Source organism: Tyto alba, unplaced genomic scaffold (genome assembly GCF_018691265.1).
Source record: "Tyto alba isolate M040663 unplaced genomic scaffold, T.alba_DEE_v4.0 Super-Scaffold_8, whole genome shotgun sequence".
NCBI lineage: Eukaryota > Metazoa > Chordata > Aves > Strigiformes > Tytonidae > Tyto > Tyto alba.
This window is the reverse complement of record NW_024881329.1, coordinates 13,045,468-13,069,851: the sequence shown is the minus strand read 5'-3', so window position 1 is coordinate 13,069,851 and position 24,384 is coordinate 13,045,468.

Sequence of the window (24,384 nt, the reverse complement as noted above, 5' to 3'; positions counted from 1 at the left end):
TAATATGAATACATATTATAGTTTGACTTAAAACTCCCTTCATTCCTTTGTTGCATTGCAGAGTTAATATTTCAGCAAAAGCTTTTAAAAGTCATTTCTTTGCAGTATTTGGAGCAGTTTACTTGAACTTGCAGTTGCCAAGACATGCCTGGGGTCAGCTACAAGCAAGACCAGAGTGCCAAGAACATGGTAGTCTGTAAACTTGAGAACTATAGGTACTATTACTGCATTTGTTTGAAGAGCATGACAAAAAATTTAGGGCAAATTCTTTCCATGATACTACTGAAGAAATTAATTTTTTTTTAATTGTTGTTTTGGTAATTACATAATTTTTCGTTTGGATCGCTGATAGGTTGTACACATGAAGGATGTACCAGATGAACTCACAAAAAGTAGACAACAATGAGAAAATAATTTTGACCATTTCTGCATTAATTGTATGATAGACACATATACAACATAATAGATACCATAAATATAATATATAGACAATATATAAAGTAACTCTTTATAAACAAGAAAATTAGAAACACTAATTCTCTAGTCAAATCCTCATCAGCCTGACTGCACTATAGGAATATGTGGAAATAATCTAGTAAAGAAATCAGCCTTTGAATCTCCATATATTTCCAGTGGGCTTTGAGTTTTGTAAGCTGATCTGTCATACAAGGCACATCTTTTGTCAGTCAGATCTCTTTTTTTAGGACCTTTACCTCTGTGATTATTTTTCTCAAGGCATAAGTTCCTTGGCCAGGTTTATAAGCATTCAGATAAGCACAATTCTTTTTGCAGCTGGTTGATCATACAGATGTTTCTGTTCCGGTGATGGCAGTATAAGTAATAATGAAAAACTTTTTTTGAATTGCAACCCTGAGTAATATGTCTATGTGGCAAAAAATTCAGGGAATGAAATTTTCACAAATTCCTCACAGGATTTTAGGCTTGGCAAATAAATAAAACAATCAGTTTTACATACTTCAGTAGTATCTTAAAAAAACCAAGGTACATATGCTTAGTCAACAGCATCTTCCTGAGTGATACTTAATTCAGTTGATACAGAAGTTGATTATGACCAACAGATGGTCCAAATATTGCTTACTTATAATTAAATATTTTATTTTTAATTTATATTTCATGGCTACATCTTTATGCATCTTATACTAGAGAAAACAGCTATTCCTGCCATAAAGCTCAATTAAAAATTGCTGGTTTTCCTGTGTCTTCCATATTCAGAATAGAAATATGTATCGTGCACAGTTTATGCTGTATAACATATGTTTGGATAATCTCTCCAGTCTGATCCTGAAGCATTACTTGTTATCTTTAGTTGGGCCTTATTTCATGATGTCAACACCATTAACAAACTACATAACACATCTACAAGCTACATAGTATTAAGGTTATTAGCACCAGTTGTTGTTTTGTTTTTTTTATAATCCATGTAATTTCAATAAAGTTTTGATGAAAATGTTTCCAAGGGAAAAAAAAAAAAAGATCCTCTCCAATTTTACTACATATATCCTAAGATCTGATCACATATCCTCAGGTGCTAGAATACTGACTGCATATCCATATGGATGAAAATTATTTTTTAAATTCTGAATGTCTCTGAAGCAAACAGTACCCCAGTCCTTGCTCTTTTCATGTTTTGACAGTCACCCTGAGGAATTATTAGCACTGAAACCATCAGGTCTGTTTTACTGTCCTATATGTAATTATTCATGCACATGTCCATATGACTATTTTTTAATCTCTGGAAATGTCATAGTTCTTGACTTCTAATCAGTCAAAATATATTTATGCCTAAATTGCATGTATATTCAAGTATCTTAAGGCCTTCGCATATAATGTAATATAGCATCTGTTGAATTTATCTGATCAGTATCTTGCTGAGGTCTTTAAAAATCAAAGTCTGATAGAGTTCTTGAATAACATGAAAAAGATTTATATTGTAGAAAATTAACATGTAGTATATTGAAATACCTCTGTATAGTGTATATTTGCAATGAGTTTCATTTGTTCCTGAGTTTCTTAGTCCATCCTCCACAGGCTTTCACTACCACAGGCAGGACAGGGCTTCTTCTGTAAGCCAGCGTAACTGGTTTAAAGACTGTTACTCATTTCCCTAAGATAGAAATAATATCTTTCAGGTTATTGAGCCTGAAATACTAAAAAAGTGATTTGTAAGACAAAACTAAAAAGAAATATCCAGGAATATAAAGCTCTAGTAAATATAGAGATATCATTGTCTTCAGACCAAGTAAAAGGAACAAATAATCTATTCATCTAATTTGGAATTAGTCCAAGGGTTCATATGTACAAAAAAAATGTTTAGATGTTAAAGTGAAAACAGTCTATGTAATTTTCTTTCCATATTTTGTTTAACTTCTGTCTTGTTGTCCAAAAACAAGCTTTTCCCCAGTATTCAAAGAAATATTTTTGGATAGGGGTTGCTTGAAAATAACCCAACTTTCTTTATGTTGCCTGTGCATTTTATCTAATATTACACTAGGAGAGTACCTATTGTATGACAACCATTTCGATGTGCAGTATTAAACACAGCTATATTTAACGGTATTTTTTAAACTGCTGGGGTTTGCCACACTAAGGTTTATCTACTACACTTTAATATTAAGTGCCTGCCAGTTGCTTTGAGTTACATATTGTGTTTCTAAAGACTACAATGAATTCTCTTCTTCTGTTTTTACTAAGCCCAAACGTTATACCTCATTTGTGAAAACACATACTTTAACTTGCTTTCTAACAGTTTATTTCCTCAACATAGACAATGCTATTCTCTGAATGCCTCTTAAGGGATCCCTTTTGCCAAAAATCTATGTGGGTGGAGCTTCATACAGCACAAAGGCTTCTGTAGGTTGAAAAATGTATGTGACCAAATGCTGAACTGTGTTTAAAAAATTTGGAATTGCAAAAATACTTATACGTCATAATACCTTACAACAAAAATACCTGAATACACAAATAACAGTGCATTACAGAATGTTTAATGATATCAATCTTACAGCTTTCTCCTGAGATTTTTGGCATCTAAATCAGTCAAAAATGTATCCTTTTCCAGATAAATATCTTTGCCTTTTTTTCCAAATATGTCATAAAAAATATACAATAATTCTATAGGTTATATTTCTGATAATGGTTGCATTCATAGACTCATATGGATTTATATTAAACAGTATAATCAGAACTATTATGGAAAATACCTTTTTAAAAGATGAAAAGTGAAAAATAATTGAAAGTAAATTTCCTAAAGAATTTCTAGAAATAATGTGGATTTACAAAAATATCTGAAAATGAAGGAAAAAAAAAATCATAGAATCACAGAGTGGTTTGGGCTGGAAGGGACCTTAAAGTCAAATAATAAATAAAAGAAATTAAATAAATAATAGTACCTTAAAGAAAAATAAGAAAAGGAAATATCTGCATTTATTTTAAATATTTTTATTACATTTACTTTTATAGTATTACACACTTCCATAAGGCAGTGAAGATAGAACTATGCCATTTTATTAACTTCTACCCACTGCTTAAAGCTCTTACTCTTACAAATGAAAACTATCAGAAAATCAGCCTCATTACCTATAGAAATAAGGCTTATGCAAGAGCAATAGGTCTGTTTTAATGTCTGTTGGTCCCTCCCATAACATCTTTCAGATCTGATGGCTAATTTCAATCCAACCTGACAGACAAATAAAGGACTCAGGTATATTACCTTCCTAAAAATTACATTAAAATGGACATAGGGTTGATGAGACAGACCAAGATTTTCCCCTGAGGAAAGGCAATCATTACTCATTGCTTCTCCTTTCCCAGGGGCAGCCACTTACATACGGGCCAGATATTTTACACAAGGGTAGTTCTGACCCCATCTTTTCTTTCTATACTGTACAGAGGAGCAAGGATGCACAGCAAATACATACCATTTGGCCAAAAAGAAGTTCTCCATGGGAAACTCAGACTCCTATCAGCTTTCTGAGGATGTACACAAACAAAGAACCAGCTGTGGTGTTTAGACTGCCCAGAGTCATTAATGATAACAGTGGTTTTATTTCTATTCTTTTCATTATTGCTTTTCTTGTATGTTCAGAGAAGCAAAAACAAAGTTTAAAACATGCTAGAATAAATAATTTATTCTGATCTTACTACTTTACTTAAAACTACCTACACTCTATTTCATACATTTGTTCATATATTGGATGCTAATAAATTACAACTTAAAAAAAAGGTTGAGTTGTAGTAGTTAAATCACAGAAGAAGATGATAATAATAATAAAAATAACAACAACTACAATAATACTTCAGGGGTAGGTGGTAACATTGCAAAATGGTCCATGATGCAAAAAAATGAAAGATGTGCAAAATGTCCCCCTCTCTCTGTGGATATTTACAAAAAGTCTTTCTACTAAAGCTGTGCTGTATATGGGAATACAAATATCATAAAGTCTGAATCATTATTGCTGGAAGATAAAAGAGGTGCGCCATTGAAATCTTAAAGGAGAAGAAAATTTGGGTAAACAACCTTTGTAGGATTTTTACTGAAACTCATTTCAATTAATCTAAAACTACAGAAAAGTAAATTTTTGTATCCAGTATAGTGAAAGTCTCATTTTCTCTCTAGGGTTTTATAATTATTTGATTAATTACAGGAAGGAAAAAATTACTATAATTCTTTGTAGGAAAAAAAAGATACTTTTTTTTTTTTTTTTTAAGATTGGGACTAGAATATAAGACTGCCTTTTGATATATGCCTTCAGTAATGTTTTCTGAAACAACTGAGGGGCCTTGAGAATGGATTTTGTTTAGGTCATGAATCTTAGTTTTTTAGATGAAGATGGTCTTTGACGAATCAGAAATTACTTCGTGAAAGACTAAGAAATTCCAGAAATTATTAAACCTGCCTAGGAAACTGCTGAAGAGTGTACAACAGTGAGGATCTTTAACAAAGGAAAAAACAGGTACCTTTTCTTTTGTACTGTCCATAAAACTATTCAGCCAGTTTGTTCTTCATCCGAGGGTCTTAAGATGCTGGCTTTCTCTGATATACATGAACATGAACCATTGTTAAGTATCTTATAAAAAGGACCTATGTACTTACTGCCGCAAAATCACTTTATTGTCTATCCGTTTTGGTTATTTGGGTTATAATATATTTAGTAAAAAGGCAGGAAGAGCAAGAAAATGAAAACTGAAAAAAGTCAGCATTACAGATGCCTCCCTACCACCAAGTCATAGCTCACTAATGACCCCATGTCCATAGTCACACACGTACAGTAGTTCTTTATTTACCTCACGTGAAGGATAACTTTTTAGCAGTACCTTTCCAAGTCCAGCGTGCACACTCTCAGTGAGGGAGCAATGGCGTAATTTGGGAATAGGTCTGTTCTAGCACAAAATCATGGATTTCATTAGGGGAAGACAGTGTAGAATAACAGCATGGCTATGAATTATACAGCATATATCCTGCAACATGTTTGTGTTCCATATTGGTTATTAGTGTCTGTTATACAGTACAAGAAAGCTACTATTGGTAGCCAAACCCTTTAATTTCTGTGTTCTTTAGGTTTTGAAGATCCTGTGCATTTCAATGGGATTGAATTTGACGTATATAGCAACCTTAATTCAAACACAATACAGGGATTTTGTACATTAACAGTAATAACAAACTACTAAAACTACTATCTTACAATTCTGTTAAATAGATGAAAGACAGAAACATAATGTGCAGTAATTACCAATTGGGTTTTTTTTTGTTTGTTTGTTTTTTTTTTTTTTTTTACAGAACATTTGATATTATAATGCCAGATAAACATCATTTGCCTTGGCTTTAAAAACAGGGAGGTTAAAAGACTCAGATTTATTCATCTACTTCTTTTCAGTGACAACAGTGGTTATTTATCGTATTGTCCTGTTTTGGGCTGAAATAAAGTTAATATTCCTTTTCAGGGACTAGATGAGTGCTGTGTTTTGGATTTAGCTTTGGGTTTGGGATGGGAAGAATGCTGATAGCACACTGGTGTTTTCAGCTGCTACCAAGACTTCAAGGACTCTCCGACTCCCCATGTCCTGCCCGTGCGCAAGGGCACAGGGAGCAGGGAGGGAGCACGGACAGAGCACCTGACCCAAACTGGCCAGTGAAATATTCCATATCATGGAACGTCATGCTCCCTATAGAGAGGAGGGGTGGTTGGGAAGGGGCTCTCTCTCTCTCTCTCTCTCTCTCACTCGCTTCCGGGATTGTGGTTGTGGGATCTTGGTATCTCGGGGTCGCTGGCTGGGAACGGGCTGGATATGGGTTAGTGGGTGGTGAGCAATTACGTTGTGCATTGCCTGTTTATATATTTTTTTTCCCTATCATAGTCATTGTTCTTGTTTTATTACCATTATTAAACTGTTCCTATCTCAGCCTGCGAGTCTCCCTTCACCCCTCTAATGCCCTCCCCTATTCCCAGGCGGGGAGGGGGAAGGGAGGGTGACCAGCTGCGGTGGTTGGCTGTTGACCAGGCTTAAACCACGACAAGTATGAAGACAGCAGATTTTAAATCTGTAGATTTTTTTTGGCATTAATTCAGAGTTACGTTACGTTTAAAACTGTATGACAAAGAACCTTATGTCCAAATGCAAAAGTATAAAATATTATAATATTCCATACCTTCTTATCTTAATGAAACATTAAAAACTTAATATCACAGAAGCAGATTAAAAGGTGTAATTTCTCTGTAGTTTCACTAGACCTAACTTTTTCGTACTTGGTTCTGAATCACAATGTTTTTATTTTAACAATTTATAAAGTGATTATACATTATACAAACAATGGAATAGAAGATTTAGAATAAATGAGAGAGATCAGGAATTAACTCTCCAAACTCTGCTTCTTCTCTCATTATGCTTATCACAATGAAAAATAAATGTTTAACCACACAAATTAGTAGATCCAAACAGGTAACCACCATGTTCATCCAAATTTGCATTACAGTCAGAAGAAAAATGTTGAATCTTCTCATTAGCATACAAATTCCAGGATTTGGTCAATCCTGGAATTTTTATTCTTAAACCACATCTAAGATACCTCTGGTAGGATGCTTTAAGAGAGAATGCCAGATAAATCAGCACATCCTCATCTTAAATTTATATTCTTTGTGCTATAATAAGGTATACAAAGAACAGAGTCTTTCAAGCAACCCAGTTGTACAATACTAAAGCTAATACAATTAATTTAATCTGAAGTTTTAAAGAACATCAATACAGAAATTTGTGTCTGAGTAATTCATTTTTAAATTACCCAGAATTCAAAATTTAATAATACACACTACTAAGGAGTCTCAAGAATTCTTTTAGCAATAAGAAAATTTGCATTCGACCAGAAGCCAAAAATTTTTCCATGATACCAAAAGGGTGGTATAATGCACTGCACATGTGCTTTTATCATCTGTAGGCTCTGTCTCCTATTAATATATAGAATAATCACTTAATTAAGTGACTGAGTAATCACTTAAACTCACTCAAATTAACTGCTATTGTGTGAAGCAGGGAGCAAGTTGCTGATTTTTGAGCCACCTGTCTGTGGTATCTAATTCCTGACATCGATTTAATTACTTCAGTTTTAAAACTTTCAACAAACTCAGAGATATTTTGGGATGGTTGTAATTATCACCTGATCTGAATTTATGTGACTGACATCCATATAATAATTAATGATATAAAAATATAATTGTGAATTTAATATGAAATTCCTTTGCATTTCTTATTTTTGTTATATCTTTCAGCTTATCTCAAATCTTTATTTCTTTTTTCTTACTTTCTTAATTGACTAGTATAGAAAATGGATTCACAATCCTAATAGTCTTCTTTTTTTCTTGCAATTATTTTAAAGGTATTAAGAACAATCAATCTTTACACACTCACAGATGTCTCAAGCAAGCAATAAAAATGATTAAGAGTAATATCATAAAAATACTTCAGAAGCTTACTTTAAAATGTATATCATCTTGCATGCAATACTGATCAATTAATAATTTTAAAGTAGTCTGATATTTATTTAGTATAACCTTTACACTAAGTCTGATTTTCAACAGCATTTAATTAACCTGCGCAATGACTGCCATTGTGTACATAGATTAAAAAATTGTAAAAGTAATGGTCAGTTAGGCAGCAACTAGTATAATTTGTACATACAGTGACATTAATTATGCTCTCAAATTAGGCACATCATTGCTCTGGATGGTGTAGAACTCTGACCTAATAGGTGTATTCCCTTCAACTTTTCATAAATATTTCAAATATCTATATATAGTGCAATTAAATTTTAGTCCAATAGACCTATTTTTTTGAGAAAAGATTAAACTAAAAGGAGCCTATTAAAATACAAAAATAAAGAGCGTGTTTATTCAATGTTGCTATTTTTTTTTCTAACAGTTAACTTTGCTGTAAGAAAGTGAAAATAAACGTAAAGGATTTCTAAAGATAGTTTTAAGCATTTGTTTGGAAAAGATCTTTTATCACTGTAACAAAATATTGTAGCTGTATGAAAAACAATCTATATGCAATTTCACAAAAAAAGAGTTCACTGAAACTCTTTAAGATTGTCTTTTTTTTACCTGCAATGCCCATTACAGCCATTCCTTCAGCAGCGTTGTAGATTTTAGCTTTTCCTTCACACTCCTCCTGGGTGTTTCTATTGCTCATTCACAGCCCATGACACTATCGTGGGCTATTGTTGAAGAAAAGTTAAAATCTGTGGTTTTGTCACCTTATAGGCATTCAGAACTAGACGTTTTAATGCTTCTTCTACTTGGCTCAGTATCTGTGCCTATATTTAACGAACAGGGAGAAGTAGAGTACACATGCTTGACATGGCTGTTACAGTGATTAGCCCTGCTTTAGCTGACATACAGATACTCTCTCTGGCATTCAAATATTCTGTTCAAAAGTATGGGACAATTCATACTTCTCGAAGTTGCTTAATATTCAGATGGACATCCCTGAGTTGGTTTACAGTGGGTTCCCACTTTTTAAATCCACTAAATCAGTGATTGTGATGAGGAATCAGGAGATGGGCTTTGTAGATGAGACACACAGAGCCACCAAGAAACAGTTTAAAGTTACTGAGAGTCACCTTTGCAATAACTGGGTCTGTTCCTGGACAACCCCATAAAATTACTAGTGTTTACAGAATAAGTCTGTAGCCTCCATTCCTGACCAAGCCAAGACACCACACTCTCAATGATAGGAAAGCCCTCCACAGGCACGGTTCCTTGTGGTCAGTTCTCTGAACTGCCTGAAACGTTTCACAGCTCAGGCTTCTTTACATGCTGAGAGGGATGAGCTGGTAAGCTCTTTAATACTGATCGTGTATTTCTCTTTAGTAGGCTTATTAGCAATAATGTAAGTATTTATGTTGACAAGAAAGTTTTAAAGAGCATGTGTAAGAATGTGGAAAAACAGACAAGGAACAAGTAGGCAGCAGCAGTGATTGGTCATTACATTGAGGATTGTTACCTACCAAAGAGAATGCCTTAGTCCATATGAACTGCCCATTTTTGTAGCCAAATCCATTTCTATATGCAATTATATTTACTGCTTTCTGGTTCATAGCTGAAGAAGTCTATTTTGAGACAGTCTATGAGAAGGTTTCAGTCCACAAAGAGGACAGAACTTCTTGTAGAAGGTGCAATGTATTTTCCACTTCCAAAGTGGAGAGATCAGTCTTGAATTCAAAAAAAAAAAAAAAAAAAAAAGAAGAAAGAAATATCATCAGGCTCCATTTTTTTGTAATTTGAATACTATATGAGCAGTACATTTCTAAAATAAAGTACAGAACTTAATTTAAAATTAATTCAGTCAAAACTACAATTTGTTGTAATGGTCGTATTCATGTCTGTGTGCACATAGACACTGTTGGTGATCCAGCAACCAAGATTTTAACTGGTTTTTAAATTTGATAGGAGGTTTCAGTTCTGCAAAATTTGGTGTTTCTTGCTAATGAGATATCTATTTTAAAGTTCAATTAATGTTTCTGTACATATATGTGGTTACAGCTGAACTAGCTTTCATAATGTACTATTCTTTATTTCAAGTTACTATTATTTAGTTTATTGGACAGATAGTGCTAGAAGAATGTAATGTTTGCAGTACAGAGGATAGTATATCTTCTAACATTAATCCTTTTTAATATTAAGAGGAAAATAACAATTAAGAGGAAAACAACAACAAATTTGGTGTAGCACAAAGTAACACTGACTCAGCTAATGAAGTTCCCATTGGTTCAGCTATTTTTTTTTTAAGAAAAATACTCATTCTGGGTTCTGCATTCATGAATCCTTCTATCATTAGGCTTTGGTCATCACTGCAGCACAATCTCAGGTGCAAAAATGAATGGTAACACATCCAATTCTCTTTGACTGTCTTTAGCAACAGAAGATTGTCCTCCCACACATGCCCTTTTCTCTCTCTCCTCTTATCCTTTGATGGCTTACTTAATGTAGATAAAAGTCTGTTCTCTGGGTATAAGATGAGTATTTCCTGTCTTTGCTCTGAAGACTCTGAATTATATAATGGTAGGAGCAGTTATTTTCTTTTTTAATGGGCAAGGGAGTTTCTAAAATGCAGTTCTGGAATATTTCTATCTACTGGTTTCCCAGTTCATCCCCAAATTAATGAGCATTCCTTCTATTTCCTACAGTAAAAAATTTCTGTTTACGAAAGGAAAATGTAAAAACATCAATATGTTATCAAGTTAAAGCATTAGAAGTAATTACAATTTTTTGATAGAATGAACAAATTTGAAAAGACAGTCTGCCCTAAAAAGTTTCTTGTTTGAGTGTCCCCAGAAGGTCACAGGTTTTCAGTGTCTGGAATTTTCACAATTACCAAGTAGTGGCTATCTTTACAGACTGGAAGAGAAGGAAGTATTTATCATGGACTCTGTTCCCTATATCACTGTGTTAGTTACATGTGATCCATGCCTTGCACCATATCGTATTACTATACTAAAAAACTTATAACCCCTCGCTATTTTTTCTTGGTATTCTCAGTTGTTACTTTTAAAGGCACTATATTTTATACTGACATAGAAAAGTCTGCTTCTACAATGGAAATCATTCTTTACATGCTATACAATAACAGAAATTAAATAAAATAGTAATATATAAAATGATATAGTTCACATTTCAAAATAACATCAGACCCTCAAGGGATGAAAAAGCCATTTGAACGCCACTTTCATCTTGCCCAACAGGCTGTTCTGTGAAACATGAATAGGTAACCATATGGAATTTAGGACTCTGCAAAATGCAACCTACTGCTTTAGGACTAAAACAAAACAACACAAAAAAATCACTGGGTCAAATTTAGAAGTAAATCTAAGCAAGGCTAAAGGGAATTTAAATTGGAGTGGCTGATATTCTTCTACCACATCTGAAATATATTGTACTAAGTTGACCCCAGCCAGCAGTTAATCCCCCACCCATGCGCTTACTCACACCCACCCAGTGGGATGGAAAACAGAATTGTAAGGGAAAAAATGAGAAAACCCTTGTGGGTTGAGATAAAGACTCTATACTAAGTAAAGAAAAAACCCAGCAAACACAAAATCAAGCGATGCAAAAGCAGTGCTGCCTCCTACTACCAGACTGATGCCCACCCCATCTCTGAGCAATAAATACTTTGGAGAGTCATCAACAGCTTGAGAAGGTGGCACTGTTTCCCATATTAACAAGAGAAAAACTACTTTAACCAAGTTAGTTCTTATTCTTTACACCCTGATAACATACATATTGTATCTGCTTCTGCCTGATATGAACAAGAAAGCATTATTACATTTTCATTAATGTTATTTGTACATTCCAGTATTTCTATTAACATTTATTTTTACTAACATTAACTGTAAGAGCAGCCTGACTGCACTTAGTTTCTCAAAAAGAGGCCACCAGAATGGTTATGAGTATAATGGTTGGACTTGAGGATCTTAAAGGTCTTGTCCAACATAAATGATTCTGTGATTCTATAACATGATGGAAGTTTGCCTTGCTAAACACAAACTGCATCTACAGCGTAATTGCAGCAGCAATTCTGCAGCAATACAGTTCATACAACATATACAGTTGCAGCCAGCTCAAAACAAAGTATTTTGGTAATAATAGCCATAGAGCGTTGTCTCTGAAAAACAGAAGATTTGATATGAAGACAAGAGGATATTGGATCCTACAGAAGAAAAACAAAAGAGTATGTGGTTTTATTTTTGAGAGGATAAGAATCAAAAGGGGTTCAGGAAAGTAAAAACATTTTCTTATTAAAATCAACAAGTGAGTATTAAAAAAGGTGAATTCTGCTGAGTTTTCTTTGGATTTTGGTTTTCATGAAAAGTGGTTGCACAAGTTGAGACATAACGAAAGGTCAGGTTATCAGAAGTATATAGAAGAACCTGAAAATATAGTCCTGGATATATAAATCTTCAGTATTGTGGACTTGTTTTGATTTACAGGACATGCAAAGGGAATGCTGCTGCTGGAGTCAGACACCTTTCTCTATTCAAGAAAACTACTTTGAATTTCTGTTGTTACTGCAGAAAGATGAAGTTTCTCTCTTCATGGGTCCAGTGACTGATTTAATGTCTTCTGTCATGCTGCTGCTGTGAATTTCATCTCTTAAGGGAGAAAAGCAGAGAAAAGAGTAGCAAACTGCACAGCAATCTATAAAACTATTGGCATTTCAAGCGTAGTCAGTATGTCTCTCTGATTAAAGGCAAATGGTGCATACATGCTGATGTTTTCTCTGTTTTTGAAGGACACAGTGTCTCTGTTCATGATATTAATACTAATATATAGCAGTATAATATTTTTTATTTGATGATATTGTGGTCCTAAGATCATTCCTTGTGTTGGGAAAGCTTTAAAGCAAAGAGCACTTCACATATCTGTCCAACAGTCCACTACTGAATGCTATGATTCATTCACTGGATGGGAAATAATTTCCTTGAGATCAGTCTTGAAAGCAATCTGTCATTAGACCAGCACATTAGCTTTCTTCAAATTAATTTGTGAGATTCTTTGCAGGAAATAGTGGCTACTAAAGTAAGGAAATGACAGAAGGATATTGAGGCCCTGTTAAAGCATTAAACCCAATTCTTTCTCAAACACAATAAAGGACAGCTGGACAATTATCTATAAAGTTGCATTTATTTTCTAAGAAATAAAAAAAAAAGTGTTTGCGTTCATAACACTGAGCCTTTAAAACACAAGCAAACATAACACTTTCAATTGTCATTCCTTTTCCATAGCTGCTGTAAGTGCTATCATCCCGTGATGTTTCCATTAATGTAACCTCAGTCCTAACATCCAGGACAGAATCCCCCACTCCCAAGAACAGAGCCTGGCAAGGCATGACTTATAATGTGCTGGTCTCTGAACTCAAACTGCTGGGTTGCACTTTCTTAAATCCTGCAGTGAGCTTTGGTTGAGGTCTGAATAAACAGCTAAATTTCAGGTTGATAAAATGCTCTGTGAACTTAAAATATTGAGTGTTATATACAAACATTAGTCTTTGGAATCACTACTTTTTATGGCCCAGGTTTCTAACTTTCTTGTGAGAACTAAATTAGAAATATAAGTATAATGCATACTTGTGGACAAGGAGATAGAATAAGAAGGTTGGATTTAAAAAGAAAAACAGAAAAAGCAGAGAAAGGGGAACTGGTTAGGAAAATATTCCAAACAAAGTATAATGATATCACTGTCTTGTGATTTTTAGCAGTTCATCATCAAATGATTCTTCATTCTTGTCTTTTGGAGATTCATCCTATCATCAAATTCACCAACACTGTCCTGTAAGGAATATTTGTGTTTTAAAAAGCAAGAATCTTCTTTATGGTTTGATTATGTATGGGAATTGCTTAAAAAATAAAAATTAAAAGAAAAATAAAAGGTACATCTATATCTTATATAAAGCGGTGAAATATGTATTCTACAGTGAATGGCAGGGTTTCTCTGTAGTACACTCAGAATTTCATCTAAGGATTAATTTTTATATGTGTGTGCATGTGTATATATATATATATATTTTTTTATCTCCAGTAGTAGTATGTTAACGCATGAATACTCCTTTCCAGGAACTAGAACCCAGTATAGTTTCTGATGCAGTAGAAACTTGTCTGTGGAGCAGTAATAATCCCTTGTATGATTTACTATCCTCTCGATGTTAGAGACAGGAGAAGCTCACTTCTTATTCATTTAAAATACTAGAGAAAAACTAGCTAAAAGATTGATCTCCCAGTTGGTCTGCTTTATGGACAAGTCAGCAAAAATTATGGCAATTCACATGGGCACCGACCAGTGAGTATTTGAGGAAGTCACGGTCTCGTAGCTTGCCATGTGTTTCTATGGGCACTCCAAGGCCTTGGCACTCAGGGACAGGTCTTTCATTTTGCTGAGAGCTGCCTCCTCACATTCACATGCAAAGGCCAAGTACACTTGCAGTTGCTGCACAGGAAATTTATGGAGTCTTTTTCAGCAAGTAGCAAAATTAGCCTTTTCACCTTTCGCAGACCTGTGTGCTGCATCTCTTATAAACAGGTAAAATCCTTTGTATTAACAATGTTCCTTGGGGAGCATCCCTTTCCTGGCACTCTTTCACATCATATCATCTTCTGGGCTCAAAGGCCATTCCGTAATTAAACTCAGAGACTGACCTTAGCAGGGAAAGGCTTTAGGATGTTTTTATATTTAAATTCTGGATATGTAAAAGAGGGCTTTTTAAAGTGCAATCTGCTTCTAAAATTAACATCTATCCATAAGTGACAGAGGCACTGAGTTCCTGAAAAACTATTTTTATGCTGGATTTCAATAACTGTCAATGATTTACAGTTGTTTTAGTGCTACCGTATTTAACTCTAACATATAAGAAAATATCGCCATCTGTTGCTTCAAGCAGTAAGTGCAGCTAATTCCTATACTTTTTAGCCAGTTTTCATTGCCCTCTGCATACCTTTGCTGTTACAAGAATTCAATTGTTTTCAGAAACAGCTGGGATATTCCTGTTTCATATTAGAGTGCCTTAATGAATTCCAATGAGCTTACATGATAAAAGGTTGAAACAAGCATAATACTTTTATTTTTCAATAATGGGGTTGGTTAAGGATTTATGGGAATCATGTCATTGAGCAAAGGGTGATTTCTTTAATTGTTAAACTATTGGGGTGGCTAACTACCAGGCTGCTGAGAAAAAACAGTGCATTTAGTGCTGTCACTGTTAATTAAAAATCCTTGACTCTTACCTTGCTGTTATGATGAAACAATTGGCCTGAGGTGACTTTTGTAGGAACACTTTAGAATTTCCAATACAGAAGAACCTGGAAAGAATGACAATCTTATTCTAAAATGTGCTCTTTCTAAATTTCTAGTATGTAATATCTAAGAAAGGTTTTTATATTTTTATATATAAAAATTTTCCTGTTTAATTTTTTCACTCAGATAGTGTCAACATACAATCTTTTAATGCTCAAAAAAATAAACAAAACAAAAAATTCCATGCAAAACAAAAATCCTTCAACTCCAAATAAGATGTACAGTGCCTATAGTCTTCTGCTTTATTCACAGCTTATTCCGATTATCTTGCACACTTCTAATTTCTCAGGTCAAGTTGTTAACTGTTGATCATAATGTGTTATTTCCAAAAGGCGCAAGCAAAATGCCTTGTTCACAAATATGGGCAGCACAGACTCATCAGAGCATCCACAAGGCATTGATTCACAAAGGTGAAATTTATGGATGCTGATCTACAACCAGGAAAACTGGGCATTCTATTAAGATTTGTCCATTGGGCCCTGAATTATTGTATTAACCATCAAGGCAGTCTAGGAAGACTAGCCTCTTTAGATTAAAGCTACTTTTTTGGGGTAGTCACTGTAGAAATACCATGATAGTATGCTGTCTATATGTATCTGCCTTTATATGCTAAAATTTATGGATTACAACTGCTAATACGACAGTTCCAGATTATTTACAAATAATGATTTAAGTAATTTTCCATTTTGTCACTTTTTCTTCTGTTTCTTCCTTCAGCTCCTTATTTAATTTGTTCTTCTTCAAAAGTAGAACACCCCTCCATGGAAAGTCTGGCTCCAGCTGTGCTTGCCCTGTACTTCCACAGCTGGCTATGAATTCAAGGATACATCTAGTTGTCACTAGATACTATTTTGTTACCACTGTAAAGGGGTTTCTACGAAACATTGCTAGAGCATTGATAAAAATGAACTTATATTATTGAATAAAAATCAATATGAATCTTACTTTTTAATGAAAGTGTGACAATTTTGAACATTTATCCCAACTTCACATTCTCCAGAATGCTTTCTGAACTTTTAAGATATAGTAGTTATTGTACCCTTTTTCCTCTGTCTGTATCCTAAACCCCAGACTTAAAGACTAATTCTGAGACACAGACACTGGAAAAATTACAGAATTATTCTAGGTGTACATAATAAGTGAGATATGAATCTATTTTATCCATCACTGTTAAATATTTTAATTCTAATTTTCTGCTGTGCCTGTACTCTGTCGATATCCTTACCTTTTCTCTTGCTGACATTATGAGAGTTACACATATATTTAAAAAAACACTTTTATACTGCCTGCTGTGCATAGCTTTCCATGATGATCTTGAACACTGTTTTGTTATGTTGCAGGAAAACATCCGTGAAATAAAAGCTCATTTTACAGCCAGGGTAAATAAGAAACAGACATGTAAAATAAAATAGCACATTTGTCCCATAGCTGAGTGGAAGTCAGTCTTCTAGCTTTCTGCTTTAATCAGCTTATGTATGGTTTTTGTCAGAATATATGAGAGTGTTGATCTTTTATAAGCATTAAAAATTCCTTTTAGTAGTTATTTTTCTTGCTTAGATTACATGTTATGAAATGAAGATTTTTTTTTAATTCCTAAACTGAATTTAACTTTTTCTTTGGAAGACTTATTTTTGTATGGTGAAGCAGGCCATGTCCTTTGGGGTAAAATATAAGGATTTATTTTCCTTCAGCCCATCAATAAAATGGCATCATTTATTTTCAGTTTTGACACCCTTGAATCTAACAAGTTATTGTCTTAGAAGTGACATACAAAGAATATTACTATCTGCTCATTATTTTAACATAGATACTTCTTATGACTTAACCCTTCAGTTCCCAACATCACGCATCACATGAAATGGGAACTACCTTATTCAAAGGATGATGTGGACATCTAAGTGAGATTCAGGGACACACGTTCAAAGCTTGATCTTAAAAAACTCCACATAAATTAAACATAGAAAATCCAAAAGACAACAGATACGTCCTATTTCTTACATTATCACTCAAGATCTTTACTTCAGGAATGCAAACAGAGATTTGTACCTGTCAGATTATTTCTGGTAAGACAGTGTGGCAACAACAGTTCTGCCCATTCTTAAACACTTGCTTCTGCCTGTTTAATGCTGCTGTGGTCACCAAGTAAATTGTTTTAGGAAATCACCTAATTTAAAATATGTAAATACAAACCAAAACAAAAACCATACACACATGCAGAAAAAAAAAAAAATCCAAAACACCACAAACCAACAAAACCTCCCATGACAGGATAATTTTACTGTTCTAGGTTAGAAAATAGTCCTACAAATGGTTGAACCATTAAAACAATGGTCACGAGTAGCTGATGACAAAGCAACAGAGGGACTTTTTCAACTATATCCTTACGCCTTGATTCTGCACATATTCTGTGAAATTCTTTTCCCTTGACATGTAGGTGGATCCACTGGCTGAAACAAATGTTAGAGCAACACAAGAGATCAGGAGGACTATTTTAAGTAACCTTATAAAAGAGAAAATTCAGCAACTTAACAAAGAAAATGACAACAAAGTCAAACAACTCCAGAATCTGTTGAAGTCAGAGGTGCAGAAGCTAGAACAATTCATTAATGCTCCATGCAAGAAGATCTGAATTATTTTAAGAGAACTGTATTTGCATTTTAGATATAGCAGAATGAACTAATTATGAAATGTATGCATCAAAGATTTCAATTTCAGGCTTGACTTTACTTTGGAGATTAATTTTTTACTTTATCATTTTTGCAGGCAGTTCAGTGGACAGTCTTATTTGAATGTTACTCATTGTTCAGTGATGTATGAAGTATATTTAATCAATGTGAAGAAAGTAATATTAAACTATTATCAGAAGCACCAAATGTTCTAAAAAATCTCAAAAGGAAGGTCAAAAGGTAACGTTTCTGCTAACAATATGAGAAACAATGTATTTAACTTATTCTTTACATCCAAGATTTTCATGGTGTATACATTATTCTTTTTCACATAAAATTACAATGTACAATGTAGGGTTTTATCCCGCTGATTAAAAATATCACATATATAGTGGATCAAATAGGTTTTCAATTTTTTCATAATTTAAATAACTGTTTCAGAGTTGATGTACATTTTAAATGGCCAGCTGCAAAAACCTTAGACAAGACTGTCCTTGTGGTCACCACTAAATCATTTGTCAGTGTGTTAGTTATTACCAAATAAGGTAATTGCCAACAAGGACAGTTTTTTCAATAATTCACGTTTCTGCAAATACTGTAAACCTCTCTTTATTAAGATCCAAAGCAGACCTTAGGAGAACCATCACATGAGCCTCTATTTTGTCCTTTATGATATTTTCAGGGCCACCAACACAATGACAAACATGTCATCTTAGTTTTGACCAAGACAGTTAGACATGAGAAACTATTTGTCCAAAAGCTATGAATGAGAAAAACATTCACTTGCAGGCCAGCAATTTCAACTCCATTGTCCAGGGTTGCTCCTTGTAAAGTGCAGACGGGATTTCAGTCCCTGCCCAACCAACTAACAGCCGCCTTCTAAGAACATTTTCACAGTGGGTGCCATAGGTTAAAAACTTGTGGATATGATGCCAGAACTCCCTCAGTGCCACTGAAAATTCAACCTCAGTGGGTTAGGTTAGTGTGGAAGACACACCATGCCAGCTGGAAAAGTCACTGCCCAAAGGAACCAGAGCTATGACAACAGGCAACACTTTTTTGATAAATTTAGATTGGAAATATTTATTTTCCATATTCACTACCTTGCACTTATGGGTTGTGTAAACAGAAATGGAGCAAGAAATATAAAAAAAATAATAAAATCCTCCCAAGTCCTATATGGCTTGTACTTTCTATGTCAAAGAAGTCATCAACTCTAGCTCAGAAATGCAAAAGTTACTTCTGAAATTAACAGAAGGGACTTGAAGGAAGAGACTATGTGCATGCAAACTGTTGACAAGGTAAGATAAGCTTAAAGGGTGATTTTCAATGTCTGTTTGAACTAATAAATTAATTCATTACATAATAAAAAAGTGGTGAATTTTTCACTGTGGCATTTGGAGTAAGTTTATGATTAAACTATGGATAACTGATTTTTTTTTCTGGTTGAAGATGTACTCAAGTTAAAGTTAGCTGTGTTCAAAGAACTTAATTTTACTCCATTATTAAAATGAATTACTGTCTTCTTATTGTCTTTTGAACACATTTGTGATACCCATTCCAATAAAAACTAATTGCTTTTTCTCTATCTCTGTTACATTTAACTTGCAGTTTCACAGGCATAAAGCAACAAGACTTCTTGAACGAGAACTTCTATAGTCAATGGGCTACTATGAATGAGCAGTACTTCAAGTGGCTAGTAAAAATACTTTCAGTGAAAGAGCACAATATAACTTGAATTTTATACATTTGCTTCAACAAACCTCAATTTCAGCTTTGACTTACTAGCGTGTTGCAGAGAACAATGTGGATATTTAAAGTTAACCTCAACAAGTAAACAAGTAAATGTTTATATAGAGCAATGACATCTGATAAACAAGAACACACAGACTGACAGACAATCAAAAAGCTTCTCAACCTTGGAAGCAATGAACATGCAAAACCATCTGAAATTTCAAAATAAGTATTTCACAGGATCTATTACATCTTACATATGACCTTCATTCTGAAAACACAGCAAACACTTTTTAAACATCACTATCATGAAGAGTTCCATTGGCTTGCAGAAATAAAGCATAAGTCTTTTCAGGATTAGGGTTCACTCTTGCAGAATACTTTGCCTTCTAATTTTGTGATCAGAGGTGACTGTACAACATCCTGTTTGAAAATACTATTAGAAATGCATCCAGCTATTTTAAACAGTTTTTGCTGTGACTGGCATTTTCCCCCTTCTTTAATGAGTGTTGAGCATACATAAACTATTGCTGTCTACTTTCATTCCCCTCATGTAATTTTTTTACCTTGATTTGAATAGATGTATTGGCATGTGAAGGCTACTAAAACTACGCAGTCTGTCAGAAAACAGTCAACTATTCAAACAACTTTTGATTCAATTCCTGATTATTTTATCGAACAAAGTCAATCTATCAAGTCTAGATTTAATACAATTGTAAAATTTCATCATTTAGAGTCCAGTTATGTCACCCTAAAACACTCCAAGTTGTACTTGCTGATTGTTAGTTGCAACAAGTATGTCAATGTGACTATGAATGAAGTTGTATTCTTCAAGTGATAAAACTGCTGTTGCTGTAATTTAAGATTACTGGGCATATTAAAAAAACTCTCACATATGTAGTTGTTAAATGCAAGTACTACAGGTATGAAAGCGTATCAGTGGGCTAAGCTCATCCTGTGCTAAAAAAGTACACCTTATTCGTGACTTTACCTGATTTACAGGTGAACACTGATGAAATAAACAAAAAGTTTCTCTAAAGACCTAAACGATCAGTAGCATGCTGTTATGGAAATAGCAGTCTGAAAACTTGGTGTTTCAGCGCTAAGGGTCAATGGAGCAAATCCCAAAACTTCATTATGTTTCTTATGATTTATCAAAACCACAGAGTGTTTTCATTTATTCTTTTTCCAATGGCAATCTTCACATAATATGTCTGCACAGCAAATTAAACCTACTCCACGTTGTTAGTTTTAGCATAAACTAAACAAACTACCATAAATGTTACTTTTTCTTGTGCTGCAATTACTGCATTAAACTCTCCATTTGGAAGGATAGGCAATATGCATGATACCTTGTTCCACAAGGAATTCTCTGCTTTGGAATGGTTCCACTAGCCAGATTTTGTCATCTCTTCATGATTTGCCCCACACAGCCATCTAAAATTATAGTTAAGTCTTAGAAAATTACAATGGAAAATGATTTTTAAGTAGTTAAATTAAAATAATGTTGAGGCATATTTTTTTTGAGATATATTCATAGTGAAGTATCTTTATCTTCCATAAGTTTCTGTGAAATTCTACAGGTTTTAAGAGTCCCACTTTTCTTCACTGAAACTTAATTTAGATACATAAGAGTTTCAGTTAAATCCACAGAAGTGATAAGATCTTCAAATCAGGATATAATTTATCCGTGATGCTAGACATTCAAACTTCTAAAATAAAGTATTAGAAAGATGTAAGGGAATAAACAGGTGATAGTCAAGTTGTCATGTTGATTTAACATCATCTCATTTCAAATAAAAGGCAATATGAAGTAAAGGATCTTAAGGAAATACCAATTAAAATACTTTCTGTTAGTGAAGATCAAAGAAAAACTCAAGACAATCCTGTACACTTGTTATGACATTTACATGGGATGAAGGGATCAAGGGATGTTCACAAAGCCTTGTAGAAGAACACTATGACAGTGCAGATCAAACAGAACAGCTGAAAGATGCTGCACTCTACTAAGAGGCAGCTAGAGCTTTTGTGCAATTTAGGTACCTAAATTTTTAACACATTTGTGATACCCATTCCAATAATAGCTGATGACTTTGCTTTTTCTCTATCTCCATTACATTTAACTTGTAGTTTCACAGGCATAAAGCAACAAGACTTCTTGAATGAGAACTTCTATAGTCAATGGGCTACTATGAATGAGCAGTACTTCAAGTGGCTAGTAAAAATACTTTCAGTATTTTTATTTAATATGCCCAGTAATCTTTCACCAAGTTTTCAGACTGCTATTTCCATAACAGCATGCTACTGATCGTTTAGGTCTTTAGAGAAACTTTTTGTTTATTTCATCAGTGTTCACCTGTAAATCAGGTAAAGTCACGAATAAGGCGTACTTTTTTAGCACAGGATGAGCTTAGCCCACTGATACGCTTTCATACCTGTAGTACTTGCATTTAACAACTACATATGTGAGGGTTTTTTTAATATGCCCAGTAATCTTAAATACTGAAAATAAGTTATTTTTTTGTGGATATATTTTACTTCTTTAGTTTTGGCTTAGCAAAACAGTCATGAGATTTCATTTTGCTTTGTTTTCTGTTCATTTTTATTGTCACACTTGACTACAGGTCAGAGTAACTGGAACTAGGACAATTTCACTTCTAGAGAAGTAAAATAAATCTGTTCTGGAAGCAGAAGAAATAATTCAGAAGAGGTGAGTTTTGTTATCCTATTATTTTTTTTTATTGATTTTGATCAAATAACTTTGCAAAATTCAGAAGAGATGTGCTACTTTGGCAAGAAAAGAAAGTCAGCAATTGAAACGAACATAAAATCTAACCCTCAGAAAAAATTCACTTGAAATAAATGCATTTGAAAGAGACTGTAGTTCAATTCTCCTCAATTTGAATGTTGATAACATTAGATCCAAATAAGTGCAAACTGACTGTTTAAAAATAAAGTTTTTCAGCAACAAGAACAAAAATGTCTACAGAAGGACAACAGAAATTCAGACCTTCAGATTTTCTTCTGTGTGCAGTGGATATATTGAAGATTATTTTAGATATCTGGTAGTTCTTGATAGCAATGTATGCAGTTCACGTTAATATACTGCAGGCTTCAGTGTGATAAGACAAGAAACTTCTCTATGTGAAGTTACGAATACTGCATGCTGACCTCATCATATGGCTTTATTGCTTCAGTTGATTGATTTATAGCTTGGCTTTCAAAGACAATCCATTGCAATCAACGAGAGTTAGACATATAAACATATTTTTTTAAAAAATCAGACCATACAGTATCCTGCTGAGCCTAGCGCACTAGTTTTGCTATGGATGGCAAAGATGAGGACCCAGATGACCAACTGCGGTATTAAACCACTTTCCTGTTCTCTTTAGAGAGGAGCCCGGTCTTGAAGATGTGATTTGGAAAGCTGTTTAAAACACTCATTCATTGACTCATTGAAGTTTTCTTAGAAATTATTCTTGCCTATGTTATTGTCGTGAGTTCATAAGTCCCTGGTATGGCAAACTGTTAACATATAGGGGTTTTTTTTTGCTCTTACACACCTTTACTACAGTAGCTACAGGCTACTACTTTTAGTCGATGAACATTTGAGAACTTTGGTCACAAATTGCAAAGGAAAGAGGTGTATATACAGGATAGAGTTGGATGGGTAAAGATAAGAAATTCTGAAACTTGGGTGACAGAAATGAAAAGCCTTGTCTAACTTCGGTTAGGGGATTTTAATTTATATACCTTAGTTTCCAATATACAGAAAGACAGAGAGCCGGGCTTTAGCCTAGTTGGGTTGCTAGGGACTGCCCAAACTTTGCTGTTGTACATGTTTACAATGGGAAACAGCCATCACAAACATATTTTGAAGACAGTCCTGTGGTTATTAACCCAAACACACTGTGGAAAATAAGTGGCACTTTCTTCAAATCCCAGAAAGGGGTATATAAGGGTCTCTGAGCTAGTTGTTTCATTCCAGGAGACTAGCAAGCATTGCAATAGGATTAAGCAGCTGCATCCTCAGCCCAGACAAAATGCAGACTAATCCATGTATCATTACCTGACAGTCTTGGAGAAATCCAAAGGTCCATGTGACAGTACAGTGAAACTCAGATTTAAATGAATCTTGCAAGTTATTTGAATTATTTGAATATATTATGCCAATTTTTAGTTTATGTTCATTTTGATAGCTAATTGTTTTTACGTACTTGTCTTTGGATGGAAGCTGTAGGAAACTACCCAACATTACACTCTGAGGTTTCTACTACACATTCCTGATGTTATAGCTGAGACTCAGTAAAACAGAGTTATACCAAAGTTTTTGTCTCCAATGTCTGAACGACAGAAGGACAAAACCTTTCTGCTTAATACATATATTTTATATAGTAACCAGTAAAACTACATCCAAACAATGCTCAAATTCTGAGTTAAATGAGAAAAAGTAATTCATTACTATCCTTATCTTGACTTATTTAACCTACCTATTATAATTCATAGCAAAAATTTATTACCTTAATCTTGATGTGTTAATGCACAAGTGTGTAAACTGTTGTACAAAACCGGTGAGATATGATAATATCTAATCTGAGCAAGATTAGATAAATCAGTTACAATTTACATCA